Source organism: Eulemur rufifrons, chromosome 30 (assembly GCF_041146395.1).
Source record: "Eulemur rufifrons isolate Redbay chromosome 30, OSU_ERuf_1, whole genome shotgun sequence".
Lineage (NCBI taxonomy): Eukaryota > Metazoa > Chordata > Mammalia > Primates > Lemuridae > Eulemur > Eulemur rufifrons.
Window position 1 is genome coordinate 113056447 of NC_091012.1, and position 20825 is coordinate 113077271.

Consider the following 20825-nt stretch of genomic DNA (forward strand, 5'->3'; position numbering starts at 1 on the left):
CATGTTCACATCCCCTGTCTTTTTACACCACTTTACTGATGGTGAAGGGCTCCTCCTCTTTGCCCCATTCACACACCCTGCCCACCAATAGCACTGCACTAATAGTGTTAGAATACTCCTGGTGGTCCTGCTCACATCCCCTGTCCAGGGACACTATTGTAGTGATGAGGCAGGACTCTTCCTCTTTGCTCTATTCACTCCTTCAGCCCAATTACACAACTACACTGAGTGTTCCAGAATCCTGTTTGACACAACCACACTGCTGTCCAATTTTGCCACTCCAGTGATGGAGAAGGGTTCCTGTTCTTTGCCCTGTTGGCATACATGGGTCAGTGATAGCCTTGAGCTCATGGTGGGCATATTATCTTGGCAGCTGTTACTCTCCTGTTCAATTACACCATTGAGGTGCTGACACGGAGATCTTTCTTTTTGCCTTGTTCACACTCTCTATCCACTTACATGTCTGTACCAGTGGTATGGGGAGGTTCTTCTTTGCCTCATTCTCATTCACGTTTCATTTGCACCATTACAGTGGAGATACAAGGATCTTAACTCTTTATCCCATTCACACTTCACTTCTACATAGTGCACTGATGATGGAGTTTTTCCTCTTTGTCCTTTTCATGTTCCCCCTCCACTTACATAACCACGCAGATGTATGAGACTGCTCCTATTGTGCAGTTCATATTCCACTCCTGTTAGAACACTACACTCATGGCTTGAGGATACTTCTAATTGTCCTCTTCACATCCTGTGCCCAGTTACACATATGCACTAATATTTTGGAATCCCTATTATTTGTCCAGTTCAAGCCAACTGACCAGCTAATTCACTGCATATGTTGTGGACATTTTTCCTTTGCCATGTCCACATCACTTTTCTGGTTACACCAACACACTGATGGGGAAGGCCTCTAACCCTTGATCCTGTTCAACTCCCCCATACAGTTACTCCACCTGGTTGATGTACAGAGTTTATCTATGCCCCTTTTACATCTTTTACAGCAACAGTCCCCAACCTTATAACAACAGGTTGGTTTCGTGGAAGACAGTTTTTCCATGGACAGAGGGTGGGGTGGGGGTGGGGGCACATCACTGCCTCAGCTCCACCTCAGATCATCAGGCATTGAATTCTCCTGGGGTGCTTGCAACCTAGATCCCTTGCATACACAGTTTGCAGTGGGGTTCACGCTCCTGTGAGGGTCTGATGCCACCACTGATTTGATGGGTGCAGGGCTTGGGCGGTGATATGAGCAATGGGGAACAGCTGTGGGTGCAGGTGGGGCTTTGCTTGCGCTTGCTCTCCCACTGCTTGACTCCTGTTGTGCAGCCTGGTTCCTGGTGCAACAGACCAGTGCCAGTCCACGGCTCGAGGGCTGGGGACAACAGTTTTACAAACAAACCGAGAATGTGGGGCTGCTCCTGCTCATGTCATTTATTTCTCCTTTTCAGTTGCCATACTTCCCTGCTGGCGTGGAGCTGTTTCCTTTGAGGTCTTCATATGCCATGCACAATTAAATCACTTCACTGATGGGGTGAGGTGGCTCCTGTTGGTGTCCATTTTCAAGCCCTGCCCAGGTAACTACTGTACTGATGTGGGGTTCTTCTCTTTTTAGCCTCATTCATATACCATTCCCAGTTCTGCCATGGTCTTGATGCTGAGAGGACCCTCCAGGTTGCCTCTTTCGTGTCTTCTGTCAACTTTCACCACTGCATTCATGATGTGGGTCTGCTCTTCTCTGTACCATTCATGTCATCTTTTCACTTACACCATTGATAATATAGGGATGAAATAATACTGTAGAGACTCTTTCCATTGCCTATTCACCCCCAATGCCAAGGAAACCACTGTTCTTATGGTGTGACTTTCCTCTATTTGCACCATTCACATCACCTCTCTAGTTGTACCATCTATCTAACTGATGGTGCAGGGATACTCTTTTGCACAGATTGAATACCACGTCCAGTTATACCATTGACTGATGGTGCAAGTCTCCTTCTTTTTGGCCAGTTCACACTCTGTCCAGATAATAACTGTACTGGTGGTGAGGGGTTCCTCCTCTTTGCCCCTTCATACCCCCAATCTCCATGTACTCAATCACAGTGATGATTTAGGGCTGCTCTTCTCTGCACAATTCACTTATCCTCTCCAGTTAGTTACATGACTACCTTGATGGTGTGGGGATGCTCCCCTCTGACCTGTTTATATCCTGTGTCCAGTAGCACTGGTAGTATATTATTCTTTCTCTTTGCCTATTCACATCCCCAGCCAATTATACCACTGCATAAATGGTGTAGGAAATTCTTTGACTCGTTCAAATCTCATGTCCAGTTACAACACTGTAATGCTGGCGTGAGGATCCTCCTCTTTGCCCCTTTCACATCTCCCATCCACTTAAACCACTGTAATGATGATGTGGGCTACTCCTCCACATGTCACCCATGTCCCCTTTCCATTTACACCACTACACTGATGGAGTGGGGATGCTTTTCTTTGCCCTGTTCACTCCCCCTACCAAGGCACAACAGAGCATTGATGGTTAGAGGATGTTCCTCTTTGAACTGTTGATATCCAATGTCCGGTTACTTCACTGCACTGATGTTTTGAGGTTCTTCTCTTGCCCTCACTCACACAACCTGTCTGGCTACACCCCCACACTGATGGTACAGGGCTCCTTTTTGTTTGATTACCATCCTGCCCCAGTTCCACCACTACTGATCATAGAACACTCCTCCTTTGTGCTTCATTTGCATATGCCCAATAACACCTCATGGATTGTGCATGATCCTTCTTTTTTCTGGACTCATATCTTGTACCAGATACACCAAGGCTGCATTTGTTTTGCCTTGCTACATTCCCCATCTGTTAATAGTTACACCACTGTAGTGATGATAGGGGTTTCTCCTCTTTGCTCTGTTCACACCATGCACAGTTCCACCCCTGCACTGATGATATAGGGCTACATAACTGCACTGAAAGTGCAAGTCTCCCCATTTGCTGCATTCACATCCACTGTCCATGTAATTGCTCTACTAATGGTATGAGGATCCTCCTCTTTGACCCTCTCACATCCCTTGCCCAGGTAAATACTGTACTGATGGAGTGGGGTTCCTTCTCTTTTTCCAATTCTCATCCTCTGTCTAGTTGCACCACTGCGCTGATGGTGTTGGGTGGCCCTGTTCACATATCCTTTCCTGTTATAACATTACATTGATGGTCTGAGGCTTCTCTTGTGTTCACATTGTGATCTAGTTACACCAATACATGGACTCTTTCTCTTTCTGTTGGTGACATTCTCTGTCCCTTTATCCCACTACACTGATGGTGTAGGGTTTCTCTTCTCTCCTGTTCTCACCCTTTTCCCAGTTATGACTTTCCACTTCACATGAGTGGGTCCTCCTCTTTGCTGTGTTCACACCTAGGTGTGGATACACCACTGTCCTGGTGGGATAAGATTCATCCTCTTTGCTCTATTCATACATCTGTCCAGGTATACTACTCCACTGATGGTGTGGGATTCCTATTTTTACCCTTTTCACATTCCCTGGTCAATTACACCACTGAATTTATAGATACAGTCTCCTCTTCTTTACCTCATTCATATCCCCTGCCAAGTTACTCCACTGCAGTGATGGGGTAGAGCTCCTTCTATTTGCCCTGTAAATTTCACTTGTCCAGTTGGTACCCTGTAGTGATGTTTCAGAGCCCCTCCTCTTTGCATTGTCACATCCTCTCCCAAGTTGCACCATGGCACTGATGCTGTGCACACTTCTCATTTGCTTCATTCACAGCTTCAGTGCAGTCACTCCGCTGCAGTGGTTGTGCAGGTTCTGCCTCTTCAGGCCTGTTCTTCCCTTGTATAATTACACCAGTGCATTCATGAATCGGGCCTCAGCCTCTTTTCCCTGGTCACCCTGGGTCTGGTCCCACCATTGCAGTGATAGTATGGATATGCTCATCTCTGCTCTGCTTTCCTCCTCTGGCCCAGCACAGGATGCACTGATGGTGGGAGAACCTTTCTATGTGCTCCGTTCCCACAGCGGCATAGATGATGTGGGGCTGCCTCTGTTCAAACTTCCAATTTCCTTTCCATTTAATGAGTCCCCTGATGGTGTCTGGTTGCTCCTCTTCACCCTGTTCATATTCTGTACCCAGTTACAAGACTGCACTGAAGGGACAGTGACCCTCCTCTTTGGTCCTCTCATGTGCCCTGTCTGTGCATGCTACAGTAATGACTGTGGGAGGATCACCCCTTGCTCATTCAGATCTGCAGTGCTCTTACACCACGGCACTGGTGTTGCTTTCCTTGACCCTGTTCACTTCCCCAACCCAGGCACAACCCAGGTACATGACGCTGGTGCTTTGGGCATGCTACTTCTTGTCCGTCCACATCCCCTGCAGTGCAACCACTGTGCCGATGGTGCAGCGTTCCTCCTCTTTGCCCCATTCACATAACTCTGCTGAGCTACAGCACTGGACTGGTGGTTTGGGGCTTCTTCTCTTTGCCTCATTCATGTGTCCTGTCCAGTTGCAACTCAGTACTAATAGTGTGTGGATTCTCATGTTTTCTTTGTTCACATACCCTGTGGAGTTTCACCACTGAACTCTTCAGGTAGGACTCCTTCTCTTTGCCAGATTCACATTGCCTATATGCTTGCAGCACTACACTGATAAACAGATGGTTGCAGGCCTTATTCTATAAAGCTCTATAATATACCCTGTCCAGTGTCACCACAGCAGTGACAGTCTAGAGCTCTTCCTCTTGGCCCTATTAACATGCCTGCACTGTGCCCTGCGCTGATGGGGGAGGGGGTCATTCTCTTTGTACTATTCATATCCCTTGCCATTTATATCACCACTCTGATGGTGCCAGGCATCTTCTCTGTGACCATATTCCCTGTCCAGAGTGACCACTATAGTGATGGTGCTTCTTACTTCCTATGTGCATCTTCCATCCAGGAACTGATGGTGCAGGTTTCCTCCTTGCTGCACCCATAAGGTTTGGGACTTCTCATCTCTGACCTTTCAGAAAGCCTCTCAAGCTATAACATTGCACTAATGGGGCAGGGCTTTTCCTCGTGGCCCTATTCATATTCCCTGTCCGCTTGCAGCACTGCCCTGTTGGTATAGCTCCTCCTCTTGGTCCTGTTTCCACCCAGTTCCCAGTTCCACCACTGCACTGATGGTCAAGTATCCTCCTCTATTCCCAATCACTATTTACTGTCCCATTACTCCACTGCTCTGATGGTGTAGGTTCTTTGTCTGTGCCTATCCTCATTCCTTGGCTAGTAACTTCTCTGCAGTGATGGTCCTGGGGCTCCTACTCATTGTCCTGGTCCCTTCTCCTCCTATCCAATTGCACTGGTTCTCTAAAGGTTTGGGGTACCACCTCTTTGCATTTTTATATCCCCTGTCCAGTCACACCACTGCATTTAGTGTCAGGCTTTTCCTCTTTGTCTTGTCCACATGCCCTGTCTAGATACACCACTGCACTTACAGAGCAGTGCTTCTACAATTTGCCACATTCACATCCTCTGTTCAGTTGCTCTGATGAACCAATGGTGTGAGACCATTTTTCTATGCCCTTTTTACATCCCTTGACACCACTGCAATGATGAGGTGGACCTTGTCTTCGTTGCCTCGTTCCCATTCCCTGTTCGGTTACACTGTTGCACTCTCTCTTTGCCCTGTTCACATTCTGCCATTCCTGCATTGATGTTTCAGGGGTCCTCGTCTTTATCCTGGTCACATACTTACTTCCCAGTTACTCTACTGGACTGACAGGATGGAGTTTCTCTTTCCCATTCACATCCTTTGTGCAGTTCCAGCACTCTACTCCTGAGGCAGGGTTTCTCCTCCTTGCCTTGTTCACATCCCTTCTCCCTTACAGCACTGTGTGCATTGGGCATAGTTTCTTTCTTTACTCCATTCTCATACTCTTCCCACTTATACCAGCACACCAACTGTACAGTGCTCCATTTCTTTTCCAAATCACATCTTCTGCCAAGATACTCCAGTGCATTGATAGCACATGGCTCCTCCTTTCTGTCCTGTTTATAGATACTCTCTTCCTTGTTACTCCACTGCACTCATGGGGCAGGTGTCCTTACCATAGGCCTATTCATATCCGCTGCCAGGACAAACCAGTGCACTGGTGGAAAGTCAGTCCTCCCCATTGCCCTGTTCATGTCCCCTGTCCAGTCACTCTGCAGCGTTGATGGTGTAGGGCTCTACTTCTTTGCCTCCTTCACATCATCTGCCCAATTCTTCCACTTCAGTGATAAAGTGGGCCTCCTCTTCTTTTGCCCTATTTATATTCCCCTCCTAGTTATGTCAGGCTTCCCCACTTATTTGCCTTTTTTCACATTCCTTGCCTCGTTACACAGCTGCACTTCTTTGTCCCATTTGTATTTTCTTTCCAGTTACTCCACTGTACTGAGGTGCCAGCTCCTTCTACTTGCACCATTTACACCACAACCCAAGTTGTACACAGCTGTTCCTGTTTCTTCAGTTTAATTCCTGTGTAATTCCAGTTACCCTACTGCACTGACTGCTGGATCCCTACTTATCAGCCTATTCAAATCCTCTGTCAAGTTATAGGACTGCACTTACAGTGCGGGGCTCCCCGCTTTGCTACTTCATACCCCACACCAAATTACACCACTTCACTGATGTTTCAGTATGACTCCTCTTTGCCTATTTCACATCCCCTGCTTGTACACCATTATGGTGATGGTGTAGGGATTCACCTGTTTGCCCTATTCACATTTCCTGTGCAGTTAAACCACTGCACTAACGTCAGTCTTCGCCACTTGGACCTATTCACATCACATTCCCATTTACACACAACTCTGCTGGTGTAGGGCACCTCATTTTTCCTTTGTTCACATCCTCTTCACAGTTGAACCACTGTCCCTCTAGGGCAGAGCTACGCCTATTTGCCCTTTCACAGCTCTTGCCCAATGGCTCCACTGCATGGATGGGGCCAGGTTCCTCCTCTTTGCCTTATTCTCATTGCTGGTCCACTTATACCACTGACTCATGTGGTAGGACTCTTTTGTTTGCCATGTTCACATCCTCTGTCCAGTTTTATGCATATACCATGTGGGAATACTCTTTTTTTTCCAATTACATCTCCTGTCCATTTTTTACACTGCAATGGTGGGATGGGGCAGCTGCTCTTTGCAAGTTCATATCTTTTGTCCAGGTATATCAGTGTACTGACGGTCAAGGGTTCCTCCTCTTTGCAGGGTTACCCCTACTGACAACTTATACCCTTGTGCTCATGGTGTGGGTTTCCTCCTCTTTGTTCTTTTCACATCTCTTGTCCACTTTCACCACTACACCGATACTGCAGGGCTAATTCTCTTTGTTCGTTATAGTCCCAGACATGTTACACTACTGTACTCACATTTCAATTAAACCAATTCTCTGATGAATTGGGTGCCACCCCTTTACTCCTGATCATAAACTTTGTTCATTTATTCCACTGCGCTAGTGCCAGGAGGCTGCTTCTCTTTTCCTGTTCACATCCTCTGGCCAGAGGATCATCGTCTTTGCCCTGTTCACATCCTCTGGCCAGAGAATCGTCGTCTTTGCCCTGTTCACATCCTCTGCCTACTTACTCCACTGCACTGATGGTATGAGATTCCTCCTCTTTGTTCATGTCTCCTGTCCAGTTCCATCGCTTTGCTGCACTCCTGTTTACCTGTTCACATTCCCTGCCCAGTTCACCAGTGCACTGATAATGTGGGGCACCCTCTCTTTGGTGAATGCCCACTTACACCACTGTACTCACGGTGCAGTGTTCTTCTTATTTGCTCTGTTCACGCATCCTGTTTGTTTATGCCACTGTAATTGATGGGGTGGGTTTCTTCCTGATTGTCCCTGTCATATCTCCTGCCTAGTTACATGAGTGAACTAATGATGTAGAATGTATCTATTTGTTTTTTCCACATCACATTTCCAGCACCATTACACTGGGCACTGATGGAGTATTCCTTTTTCTGTTTAGCCATTCACTTCCTCTGTCCAGTTTCTCTACTGTGCTTATAGTACGATACTTCTCATCTCTGCCTTATTCATATTTACTGTCCAGTTGCTCTAACACACTGATGTGTTAGGATCCTTCCCTTTGCCATTTCACATTCCTAGTTAATTTCCCCTGCAATGATGGTTTAGGGCTCCTTCTTTTTGCCTCTTTTCATGTGTCCTATTTACTTTTATCACTGCACTGATAATGTTAGGCTGCTCTTCTTTTTGGCATTCATATCTTCTCTAAAGTTACACCACTACACTGATGCTGTGTATGATGTTCCCATTTCTCTGTTAATATCCCCTTTCCAGTTATAACACTGACCTGATGGTGGGGGTCTCTTCTCTGCCTTTTCGTATTCCTTGCTCAGTTACACCATCTCACATTTTGCCCTATTTGTTTGCTTGTTTGTGTTTTTTTTTTAAATTGGCATATAGTTCACAAATCATAAAATTTACCATTTTAAAGTGTGCAATTCAGTGGCATTAAATATATTATATATTCATCACCATTCTCTAGCTCCACAACATTTTTTTTTTTTTGGAAATATTCATGGTAAATTATTAAGTGAACAGTGCAAGTTAAAAACAATAGTTTCATATTTTTTTCCCCACCCCCCCTTTCCCGAGTCAGCACCTTCAAGTGTAACCACTCCCCAAACGGTGCGCAATGCATTCATTGTGTAGGCATACCCCCATCCCCTCCCCCACCCCCCACCTCAGTCTGATGTCCAATTGGTGTCATTCCCAGATTTGTATTTAGGTGATGATCAGGGAAACCAATTTTCTGGTGAGTACATGTGATGCTTGTTTTTCCATTCTTGGGATACTTCACTTAATATAATGGGTTCCAACTCTCTCCAGGAGAACCATAGAGATGTCGTATCTTCATCATTCCTTATAGCTGAGTAATATTCCATGGTATACATATACCACAGTTTACTAATCCAATCATGTATTGATGGGCATTTGGGTTGTTTCCACATCTTTGCTATTGTGAATTGTGCTGCTATAAACATTTGGGTACACGTGCCTTTGTTACAGAATGACCTTTTTTCCTTTGGGTATATGCCCAGTAATGGGATTGCTGGGTCAAATGGCAGGTCTACTTGAATCTGTTTAAGATACCTCCATAATGCTTTCCACAGGGGTTGCACTAGTTTGCAGTCCCACCAGCAGTGTATTAGTGTTCCTGTCTCTCCACACCCACGCCAACATGTGTTGTTTTGGGTTTTTTTGATAAAGGCCATTCTCACTGGGGTTAAGTGATATCTCATTGTGGTTTTGATTTGCATTTCCCTGATGATTAGAGATGTTGAACACTTTTTCATATGTTTGTTAGCCATTTTTATATCTTCTTTTGAAAAATTTCTATTCATGTCCTTTGCCCACTTTTTGATAGGGTTGCTTGATTTTTTCTTGCTGATTTTCCTGAGTTCTAAATAGATTCTTGTTATCAGTCCTTTATCTGATGTGTAGTATGCAAAAATTTTTTCCCATTCTGTAGGTGGTCTGTTTATTCTCTGGACTGTTTCTTTGGCTGTGCAGAAGCTTTTTAATTTAATCATGTCCCATTCATTTATTTTTGTTGCTGCTGTGATTGCCTTGGGGGTCTTCTTCATAAATTCTTTGCCTAGGCCAATGTCTGTAAGAGTCTTTCCTACATTTTCTTCTAGAATTCTGATTGTATCACGCCTAAGGTTTAAGTCTGTTATCCACCGTGATTTGATTTTTGTGAGAGGTGAAAGCTGGCTCCACAACATTTTAAACACCTCCCCAAAATCCCTGATCTGTAAAAGCAGTAATTATACCTTTCCCTTCCCACATCCTCTGAAAAAATACTTTCTGTCTCTATGAATTTGCTTATTCTGGACATTTCATATAAATGGAATTATACAATGTGTCACCTTTTATGTCTGCTTCTTTCACTTAGCATGTTTTCAATGTTCATCCATTTTGTAGCATGTATCAGTACTTCACTCCTTTTTATGGGTAAATAATAGTCCATTATGCCACATGCATGGCAAGAAGTGCATGCGTGAATAGAACATCCAGGCTAGGGGAGGACCCTGCAGAAGGTACATGGGAAGAGGGAAAATGCAGCCAATGGGAGGGCTTACCTGCTCATTGATGGGAGGAGGGAGCATGTTACCAAGGGTGAGAAAGAGGTGAGAGGTGCATGGGAGGAAGAAGCATCAGCCAAGTGGGTGAACTAGCAGAAGATGCATGAGTGGAGAGCACAGACAGTCTAGGGAAAAAAGTGGCAGGAGGCACATGGGAGTAGGGAGCAGGAGATGAATGAATGGAGAGGTTGCAGCCAACCTAAGGGAGTGTAAGGCACATGGTGCATGGGTAGAGGGTGCAGCAAGCCTTGGGGAAAAGCTGGCAAGAAGTGCTTGGATCGAGGGAAAACCTAGTGTAAGGGAATGGTTAACAGGTGGCACATTGTTGTAGGGTAAATCTATCTTAGAGCAAAACAACAGGAGGTACAGGGGTACAGAGTGCAGCCAGCATGGGCAATGCCAGGAAGAAGGCACACAGATCAAGGTTTCAGCCAGTTCAGCAGTGAATAAAGTAGGTTCATGGTTTCAGGGTATAGCAAGCCCACAGGAGGACCCAGAAAGTAGTTCATACATGGAGTGAGCCTTAGACCTATAATGGGATCAGCAGAAAATGTATGTGAGAAAGGAGCATTCCTCCACAGGGGACACCTGGCATGTGGTACCTGGATATAGGGTGCATTCTGCCTAGGGGTGGTTACAGTAGGAGCTATATATGAGTTAAGGGTACAGCCAGCCCAGAAGAGGACTTAGCAGGGGATTTATGCATGGAGAGAACATGAAACTTAAGGGAGGGCTCAGCAGAAAGTTCATAGGTGCAGTGTGCTATCATTGGAGAGGAAGTTCTGGCAAGAGTTTAATAATGGGGCTAGGACACAGCCAGCCTACAGGTGGACTTAGAAGGAAGTACATGGAAAGGAAAAGCATCAGCCTTACAAGAGGTCCACCATGATGTACACGGGAGGAGGGCACAGTCAGCTCAGGTGAGACCTGTCAGCTGGTGCATGTGGGCAAGATAAAGCCAGGCTGAAGGAGGACCTGACAAAAGGGGCATAGGAGGAGGGAGTGTTCAGACAGTGGGGAGATCTAGCAGGAAGTGCCTAGGTGCAGGAAGTGTTGAGACTAGGGGGGGATATCACAGGAGGCTCATGGTACAGAATGCAGTCATTGAAGGGGAGGCTACTCAGGAGATGCATAGGTAGAGGCCACACCATCCTATTGGAAGATATGGCAGTACATGTTTGGAGGATGCAGCAAACCTAGGGGTAGATGTGGTGCACGTGCATGCTGGCTTAGGCAGCCTAAATGAGGATCTTGCAATAGGTGCATAAGTGGAAGTTTCAGCCAGCATAGAGAAGGTCATTGTTGGATATTTATGTTTGAAATGTTCAGCTTCCCTAGGAGAGTGTCAACAAGAAGTGAATAGTTGGACAGATAATTAAGCCAAGGGCAGGACTAGGCAGAACATCCATGGGAAAAAGGAACGTCAGGCTAGCAGAAGCTTGAGTATGAAGTGCATGGGTGCAGGGTGCAGCCAGCCTGGAGAAGGTTCCTGCAAGAAGTTCATGGGTGAATAAAGCATCAGGCCTAGAAGATTACCAACAGAAGGTACACTGGTGAAAGGATCATTCAGGCAAAGGGAATCCTTGTAGGAGGAAATGGGGTCAGGCTAAAACCAGATTGTGATAGGACATGTTAGGACATTCACTACTAACTTTGCTGGAGGTTCATGGTTGAAAGGAGCAGCCAGGCTAGGGGAAGTCTGAGCAGGAGGTGAAAAGGTGGAGGGTAAAACCAGACTATGGGAGGACCAGTAAAACATTCATAGGTGAGGGTAGAATTCTGCCTAGGAGAAAAGGCATAGGAAATGTGTGGTTGGAGATTGCAGCCAGCCTATGGGGACATGTGGCATGAGGTGCATGGGTGGAGCGAGCAGCAACTCTAGGGGACAATCTGGAAAGAAGCTCATGGGCAGAAGAATATACTGTAGTGGAGACTTTATCAAGTGGTGCAATGGTGGAAAGTGCATCTAGCCTAGGGGAGCCACCTGAAGAAGGTACATTGGTCTAGGTTACAACCATCCCAGGAGTGAACATAGTAAGAGGTTCATTGGCTCAGGGTGCAGTCAACCTACTACACAACCTAACAGGAAGTTCACGGGAGGGAGTAGTCAGTATACAGGAAGACTCAATAGGAGGTACAAAGTTCGAGTAGAGGCATACTAGGGGACGTGGGATGAGCTTGTGTGAAGAGTGCATTCAGCCTAGGAGGGCTGTATGGCAGGAGTGCAAGTGTGCAGGAAGCAGCCAGTTTGGAGGAGGACACACAGGGCTAAGGGAGGCCCCTACAGGGGGAGTATTGAGTTTGCATTCAACCTAGGGGCAGATATAGTGTTAAGTGTATGGAAATAGGGTTCAGCCAGCCTAGAGGACCCAGAAGTAAGTGCATGAGTAGAGGGTGTATCAGGCTTAAGAGAGGACTCAGTAGGAAGTATCTGGGTGGAAGAAGTAGCCAGGCTAAGGTAGGACCTACCCAGAAGTACATGGGTGGAGGAAGCATTTATCCTAGGGGAGGATAAAACATGGGTCCTTGCATAGAGGATGCACAAAGCATATGGGAAGATCCAGCAGCAAGTGAAAGGGCAGAATGTACATCCTACTTATAGGAGAATATGGCATGAGATGTGTAGATGGAGAGTGCCATCAACCAAGAAGAGGATCTGGCAGTAAATGCCTGGGTAGAGGAAAAATCTAGTGAGGGAGGCTCCTGCAGGAGGTGCATTGATAGAGTGTACATCCAACCTGTGGGCAGATACAGTAGCAAATATGTGGGTACAGGATTCTATCAGCCTAGGGGAGGACTTGGCAGGTGGTTCATGGGTAGAGGAAACAGCCAGGCTAGCGAAGAACCTGGAAGTATGTGCATGAGTGGAGGAAGTATCCAGTCTAGGGGAAGATTAAACAGAGGTGCATGGCTGAACGAAGCAGCCACCATGGGAGAGGATCCAGCAAGTACCCAGTGCAATGGTGAAGGAAGCATCCAACTTAGGGGAGAACTTGGCAGGAGGTATATATGTATAGTGTTCAGGAAGTCTAGGTGAGTTCATGGTAGAGTCACATGGGGATTGAAGGAGCTTCTAGCTTTAGGGGGGAATCTGCAGAAGGTACATAAATGGAGGGGTCATGCAGCCTAAGGCAAGACTCTGCATGTGGTGCCAGGTTGAAAGGAGCATAGTTTGGTAGAGAACCCAGCAGATAAGTCAGGTGGTGGTTGCAGCCATCCTAGGGAAGGATCTGGCAGAAAGTGAACATGTGGAGGACACATCCAGCTAAGAGGAGGCCTTGGCAAGAGCTGCATGGGTAGACTGTGCAGCAAGCCTAGGGGATGACCCAGCAGAAAGTGCATGAGTGGAGGGAGAATCTAGCATATGGAAAGACTCTGCAGGTTGTATGTGGGTGGATGGTTCGTCTAGTATAAAGGAGAACATGGCTGAAGGGGGAGGGGTATGGCGTGCTGTCAACATAGGGAAATCCTCTGCAGAAGGCGCATTTTTTAGGGTGCAGCCATGCTCTGCAGAAGGTGCATTTTTAGGGTAGCACTCAGCAGGAAGTTCATTGTTGAAAGCCCCAGCCCTATAATAGGATTGGCAGGACCTTTGCAGCAGAAAGGAGCATTCAGCCAAAGGGTCAATCTGTCCATTGTTATGTAGGTGTGGCATGAATCCAGTCTGGGAGTATGCACAGTAGATGGTATATGGATGCAGGGTGCAACTAACCTGTGGGAGGACTAGGCAGAAAGTGCATACATGGAGGGCACATTCATCCTTGGGGTGGACTTGGCAGGAGGTACATGGGTAAAGAGTGTACCATTCATAGGGGAGGACCCAGCAAGAGGTGCATTGGTGGGACTGTGAAGCCAGACTAGAAAATAACAAGGAAAGATTTCCATGGGTACAGGATACTAAGTGAGGGCATTGCATGTGTTATATTTGAGGTTAATGGGTTAAGGTGCAGCCAGCCTAGTTCAAGACCTGGCAAGCAGTTCTTGGGGGAAAACCACCAGGGCTAGAAAAAGACCAAGAGGAGGAGCGTTGAGAGGTGTATATGGCCCAATTGAAATCTTGCAGCTGATACATGGGTCCAGCATAAAGCTTGCCTATGGGAGGACCCATAAGGAAGTGTATGGATTGAGGGAGCATCCAGTGTAGAGGAAAAAAATAGCAGGAGGTCCATGTGTAAAGAATGCAGCCATCCCAGGGGAGGACCCACAAGAAATATATGGGTAGAGGCTGCAGCCAGCCTATTGAAGGATATGACAGTGCAGCAAGCCTAATGAAGGACATGGTAGGGGGCACATGAGTGCAGGGTGAAAGCAAGAGGATCTGGCAGTAGGTTCATGGCAGTGAGTTTAGCCTGATTATGGAAGGACAAAACTGGATATGCACATGTGCAAATTTCAGGTAGCCTAGGAGAGTATCAGCAAGAAGTGCATGGGTGGAGGGAGCATCCAGCCTAGGGATGGATGTACATGGAGTCAATGAGCATCCCACCTAGTAGAGGTGATGATTTTTTTGATTTTCAGTCAGCTCATGAGGCACCCACTTATCGAGCTTTTTCACTTTTCCAATCTGCTTCAAATGCTGAACGACCCATAGAATGGTCGATGTTGAGTTCTTCAGAAACTTCTTGTGTAGTTTTAAGAGGATCAGCTTCGATGATTGCTCTCAATTGGTCACTGTCAACTTCCGATGGCCGGCCACTGTGCTCCTCATCTTCAAGGCTCTTGTCTCCTTTCCAAAACCTCCTGAACCACAACTGCACTGTACATCCGTTAGCAGTTCCTGGGCCAAATGTGTTGCTGATGTTTCAAGTTGTCTCTGCTGCTTTACTACCCATTTTGAACTTGAATAAGAAAATCACTCGAATTTGCTTTTTGTCTAACATCATTTCCATAGTCTAAAATAAATATAAAATAAACAGCAAGTCACAAGTCCTTAGCAAAAAACATAAAGTGAGAAATATGCATTAAAATGATGTATAACATAACCACATTTATTTAAGAATGTATTCCAATATCAAATGGCAAATTTCAACAGTGCTAAACCACAATTACTTTTACACCATCCTAATACATGGGTGGAGAAAGTCTCAGGCCTAGAACATGAATAGTGGGAAGTTCATAGGACAAGGGAACATTTAAACAAGTAATATCTAGGAAAAGGTGCATGGGTGCAGGGAGTAGCAAGGCTGTGGGAGAACAAAATGCAAGGGGCATAGAGGCAGGGTGATAATGGCCTCATGGAGGACATGACAGGATATTTATAGGGGGAAAAATCAACCAGACTAAAGAAGTACCTAGCAAGAAGTGCATGCATAGAGGTGCACTTTCTGCTAGTTATTTTGCCTAGGGGAGGACTCAGGAGGAGGAATATGTATACATCGTGCAGCCAACCTAGGGGAGTTCATGGTATGGAGGTCATAGGTTGAGGGAGCTTACAGCCATAGAGAGGATCTGCAGAAAGTGCAATCAGTCTTGTGGAGGATATGGCCATTGGTACACGGCTAGAGGGTGCTGCTAGCCTCAGAGCCTAAATGAGAATCTGGCAGTAGGTACATGGGTGTAAAGTCTAGGCTACCTAGGGGAAGACATGGCAAAATATGTATACTTTCAAGTTTCAGCTATTCCAAAGGAGGATTGGCGAGAAGAGCATGAGTGAACGGAACATCCAGCCTAGGTGAGTACTCAGTGGGATATGCATGGAATAAGGATCATCCAATCCATAGGAGTACCCTGCAGGAAGTGCATGCTGCAGGGTGTAGCCAACCTGGAAAAGGACTGTACAAGAAGATCATATGCAAAGAAAGCATCAGGTCTGTTAGAGGAAATGCAGAATGTGAATGGGAAGAATGAACTTTCAGGAAAGGAGAGTCCTGCCAGGTAAAAACTCAGGATGTAGCCAGTCTCTAGATGTACACTTTAGAGTGTGCATTGATGCAGAGTGCAGCCAGGCTCTCAGGATCATGTTTGAAGTGCATGGTTGGGGCAGGGGAGCATCCAGGCTAGGAGAGGTCTAAGAAAGAGGAGAAAAAATGAAGTGAACAGTCAGCTTAGGGGAGGACTCAGAAGTACATGCATAGGTGGAGGCAAAAACCTGTCTAGGGTAAGAGCCATAGGAGATGCAGGGTTAAAGGTTTGCATTCAGTCCAAGGAAGGATGTGGCATGAGATATATATATATATATATATATATATATATATATATATATATATATGACGAATCTAGCATATAGGAGGGTTTGGCAGGTGGTGCATGAATGGAGGGAGCATCCAGCCTAGGGGAGGACTAGGTAAGGTGAATATGAGGGAAGGAGTATCTAGCCTAGGTGAAGCCCTAGCATGAATCCACAGGTGGAGGGTGTAAGCCATCCTATAGAAGGACCTGCAATAAATGGGTGGAGGAAGCATAAGGCCTAGAAGGGGATAGAGAAAATGTTTAAGACAGGAGAAAGTATTCAGCTTAGGTAAGACCTGGAAAGTAGTGCATGGGTGCAGGGTGAAGCCATCCTAGGAGAGAACCCAACAGAATGTGAATGGATGGAGAAGGCATCCACTCTAGGAGAAGATATTGTAAAAAGTGCATGGGAGCCTAATGAAGGAGGTACACAGAAGATTCATGGGTGGAGGCTCCAGCTGGTCTTACAGATAATATGGCAGTTCATGTATGATTGGAGGATGCCACCAGCCTATAAGAGGAGATAATAGGTGGTGCATCGGTGCTGGGTGCAGCCAGATTTAGGGAGGAACAGGCAGGATGTGCATGGCTGGAGAGAGCTGCTAGCCTAGGGATGTCTCAGCAGGAGGTGAAAATATGAAGATTTCGGCCGGGCGCGGTGGCTCACGCCTGTAATCCTAGCACTCTGGGAGGCCGAGGCGGGTGGATCGCTCGAGCTCAGGAGTTCAAGACCAGCCTGAGCAAGAGTGAGACCCCATCTCTACTAAAAATAGAAAGAAATTATATGGACAACTAAAAATATATATATACAAAAAATTAGCCGGGCATGGTGGCGCATGTCTGTAGTCCCAGCTACTTGGGAGGCTGAGACAGGAGGATCGCTTAAGCCCAGGAGTCTGAGGTTGCTGTGAGCTAGGCTGACGCCACGGCACTCACTCTAGCCCAGGCAACAGAGTGAGACTCTGTCTCAAAAAAAAAAAAAAAAGAAAATATGAAGATTTCATCTAGCCTAGAGGAGGATCTGGCAGTACATACATAGGTTGAAGAAAAATCCTAGCTAGGGGAGGACCATGCATGGGTGGAGGTTGCAGTTAGCCTAAAGGTGGGTATGGCTGGGGGTACATTGATGGAAAGTGTAGTGAGCCAAAGGGATGATCTTGCATAAGTTCATGGAAGAAGGGAAAATTACCTTAGGAGAGGATTTTTCAGGTGGTGAAATGGTGGAGTACATTCAATCTAGGGTAGTATATGGCAGCAGAAGGTGCAGAGAAACAGAGTTCAGCAAGCACATATGAGGGCCCTGTAGTAGATACATTGATCTAGGTTTCAGTCAGTCCAGGGGTGCACATAGTAGGTGGTGCAGTGGTTCAGGCATAGCCCAGACTGTTACAGGACCTACCAGGAAGTTCTAGCCAGTTTAGCGGAGGACTCAGCTGCAGGTATAAAGTTGGAGAATATAGTCCGTTTAGAGTAGGAGATGACAGGAAGTGCATGAGTGGAGGAAAAATCAGATCTAGCAGAGGATGTGGTGGGTTGAGACACAGGAGGAGGTGCTGGAGTGCAGGGTAAAGCCAGGTAGGCGAGGGCAGGCCCAGGCATCAGTGGAGAATGCAGTTAGCATAGGAGTACTTGACTGAAGGTGAACGAATACATGATGCAATAAACACAGGGCAGGATCCAGCAAGAAGTATAGGAGTACAGAGCATACACCCTGAAGGAAGATATTGCAAAAAGTTCAAGGGTACAGAGTGCAGCCAACCTGGAAAAGGGCATGGAGGCAGGTGCATGGATGCAGGGCGCAGTCAGCTGAGGGAGGAAATGGTAGAAGATACATGATTGCAAGGTGCATACAATGTAGCGGGAGGATAGGAATGAAGTGCATATGTGGAGGGAACATCTAGCCTATGTAAAGATTTGGCAGGATATGTATCTATAGTAGGAGATACATGGTTGCAGGGGGGTGCCAGCCCAGGGAATGACTGCAAAGGATACATGGGTGGAAAAAGCCTCAGGATTTGGATAAGAAATGTAGGAAGTGAGAGCATTCAGTCCAAGAAGAACTGGCAGGTAGTATTACGGTTTTAGGACACACCAGCCTAGGAGCAGACATAGTAAGGACTCATGGGTACAGGATACAGTGAAACAGGGTAGGACTGGCAGGAAGTGAATGGGTGAAAGGTGCACCTAGACTAGGGTAGGATACAGCAGAAGGTGCATTGGTACAGGGTGCAGCCAGCCTAAAGGAAGACATAGAGAAAGATGCCTTGTTGCAGGACACAGTGAGCCAATGGGAGAACACAGTAGGAATTAAATTGGTGGGATGACTAGCCAGCCTAATTCAGAGCTTGGCAGGAGATTAAATGTTGGAAGGTACAGCCAGCCTATGGGAGGATCTGGCAGGAAGTTCGTTGGCAAAGAGTGTAGTAAGCTTGGTGGAAGCTCACACAGGAGTTGAATGGAAGAGGGATCATCCACCCTAAGAGAAGACTGAATATGAGGTGCATAGGTGCAAATGGGCCTAGAAGAGGACCAGCAAGAAGTGCATGGGAGGAGGGAGCATTCAACAAAGGGGAGTCAGAGCAGTGGTATATGGGCACAGGTTGCTGTAAGCCTATCTAAGTACATATTAGGATGTGAGTTAGTGTGGGGTGTAATCAGGTGACATGAGGACTCAGTTGAAAGTGCTTGGTTGTAGAGCACATCCAGGCTAGGAGAGGTCTCATCAGGTGGGAAAAGGTGGATGCTATATAGCCAGGCATAGTAGAGACCCAACAGTATGTGTATAGCTGAAGGGAGATCCTGCCCAGGGGAAGAACTACGAAAGATACATGAGTGGAGGTTGCAGCCAGCGTGTGATGATATGGCACAAGGTACACTGGTGAAGGGAGCATCCAGACTAATGGAGAACTTGGCAGTAGGTGCATGGGTGGAAGGTGCAGCGATCCTAGGGGACGATCCAGCAGGAAATGCATTGACAGGAGGAAAATCTATCCTAGAGAAGGACATGGCAGGTAGTGCATAGAAATAAGATCCAGCCTTCTGGCAGGAGGTGCAGAGATATAGGGTGCAGCCAGCATAGGAGAGGCCTAGAGAAAGTGTATTAGTGAGGGTCCAGTCAGCCTAGGGTTGGAAATAGTATGAAGTACATGGAATTAGGGTACAGTTAGCCTAGGCAAGGACATAACAGGAGGTGCCTTCATGCAATGTGAAGCCAGTTTTAGGAAGAACCTAACAAGAAGTGAAAGAGTTGAGAGACCAGGCAGGCTAGGGTAAGTCTCAGGAGAAGATACAAGGTTGAAGATTACATTCAATGTATAGGAGGACCCAGAAATATTTCCATATGTAGAAGAAATATCCTTCCTGGGGGAGGATCTGTAGTAATTTAACATGTGAGGGCTTCAGCCACACTAAGGGAGGATATGGCTAAAGTTACTGGGTGGAGGGAGTTTTCAGACTAAGGAAGAACTTGACAGGAGGTAGGTGGACTGAGGGTGCAGTGAGCTTAGGAGAAGATCCAGCAGGTAGTGAATGTGTGGGAGAAGCAGCTAACCTAGGGAAGGAATCAGTGGGTGGGGCAGGGGGTATGGGTGGAAGGGGCATCCAGCATAAGGGAGGATTTGGCAGGGGTGCATAATTTTTGGAAGCAGCCAACCTAGGAGATAACCCAGCAGGTAGTGCCTGGGTGGAGTCAGTAGGATGTGTATGTGTGTAGTCTGTTGCCAGAATAGGGTAGTTCATGGTAGGAGAGTCATGAGTTGAGGGAGCACCCAGTCTTAGGGAAGGTAACTGGAGAAGGTTTATGATAGGAGGTTATTACTAACGTAATAGAGAATCCAGCATTCAGTTCCTCTATGGAAGTTACAGACAGTTTAGGGGAAGATCTGGGAAAAAGTTAACACATGGAGGACACACTCAGCCTAGAGAAGGAGTCAGTGGGTGGTACATGGGTGCACGTATATCCATGCAAAGGGAGGACATGCCAAGAAATACATGAGTGCACAGTGCCGTCAGCCTAGGGAAGGACCTGGCAGAAGGTACGTGGGTGGAAAATGGAGCCAGCCTAGGAGGGACATGGCAGGAGGCTCATGAGTGCATGGAACAGCAAGCACATGGGTGAGGGTTATGAGCAGACCCCAAAAGTATTACATGGGTAGATAGCATCAGCCTAGGGGAAGATGTGACAGGAAGTGCATGGGTGGGAGTTCACTCAGTCTAAGTGAAGAAGCAGTAAGAGATCCATTTAGCACATGTGTGGCCATGGAAGTGATGCATGGATGGAAGATACAGCCAGCCTGAGGGAAGACACATCAAAAAGAGCATGAGGGAATGGGGCACCCATCAAAAAGTACATGAGTAAATGGGGCAACCAGTCAAAGGGTATAATCATCGGGAGGTTATGAAGGTAGGCTGCAGTCTGTCTAGATGATGACCTGGTAGGCAGTGCCTGGGTAGAAGAAGCATCCATCCTTGGGGAGTATCTGGTATGAGATGAATGAAGAA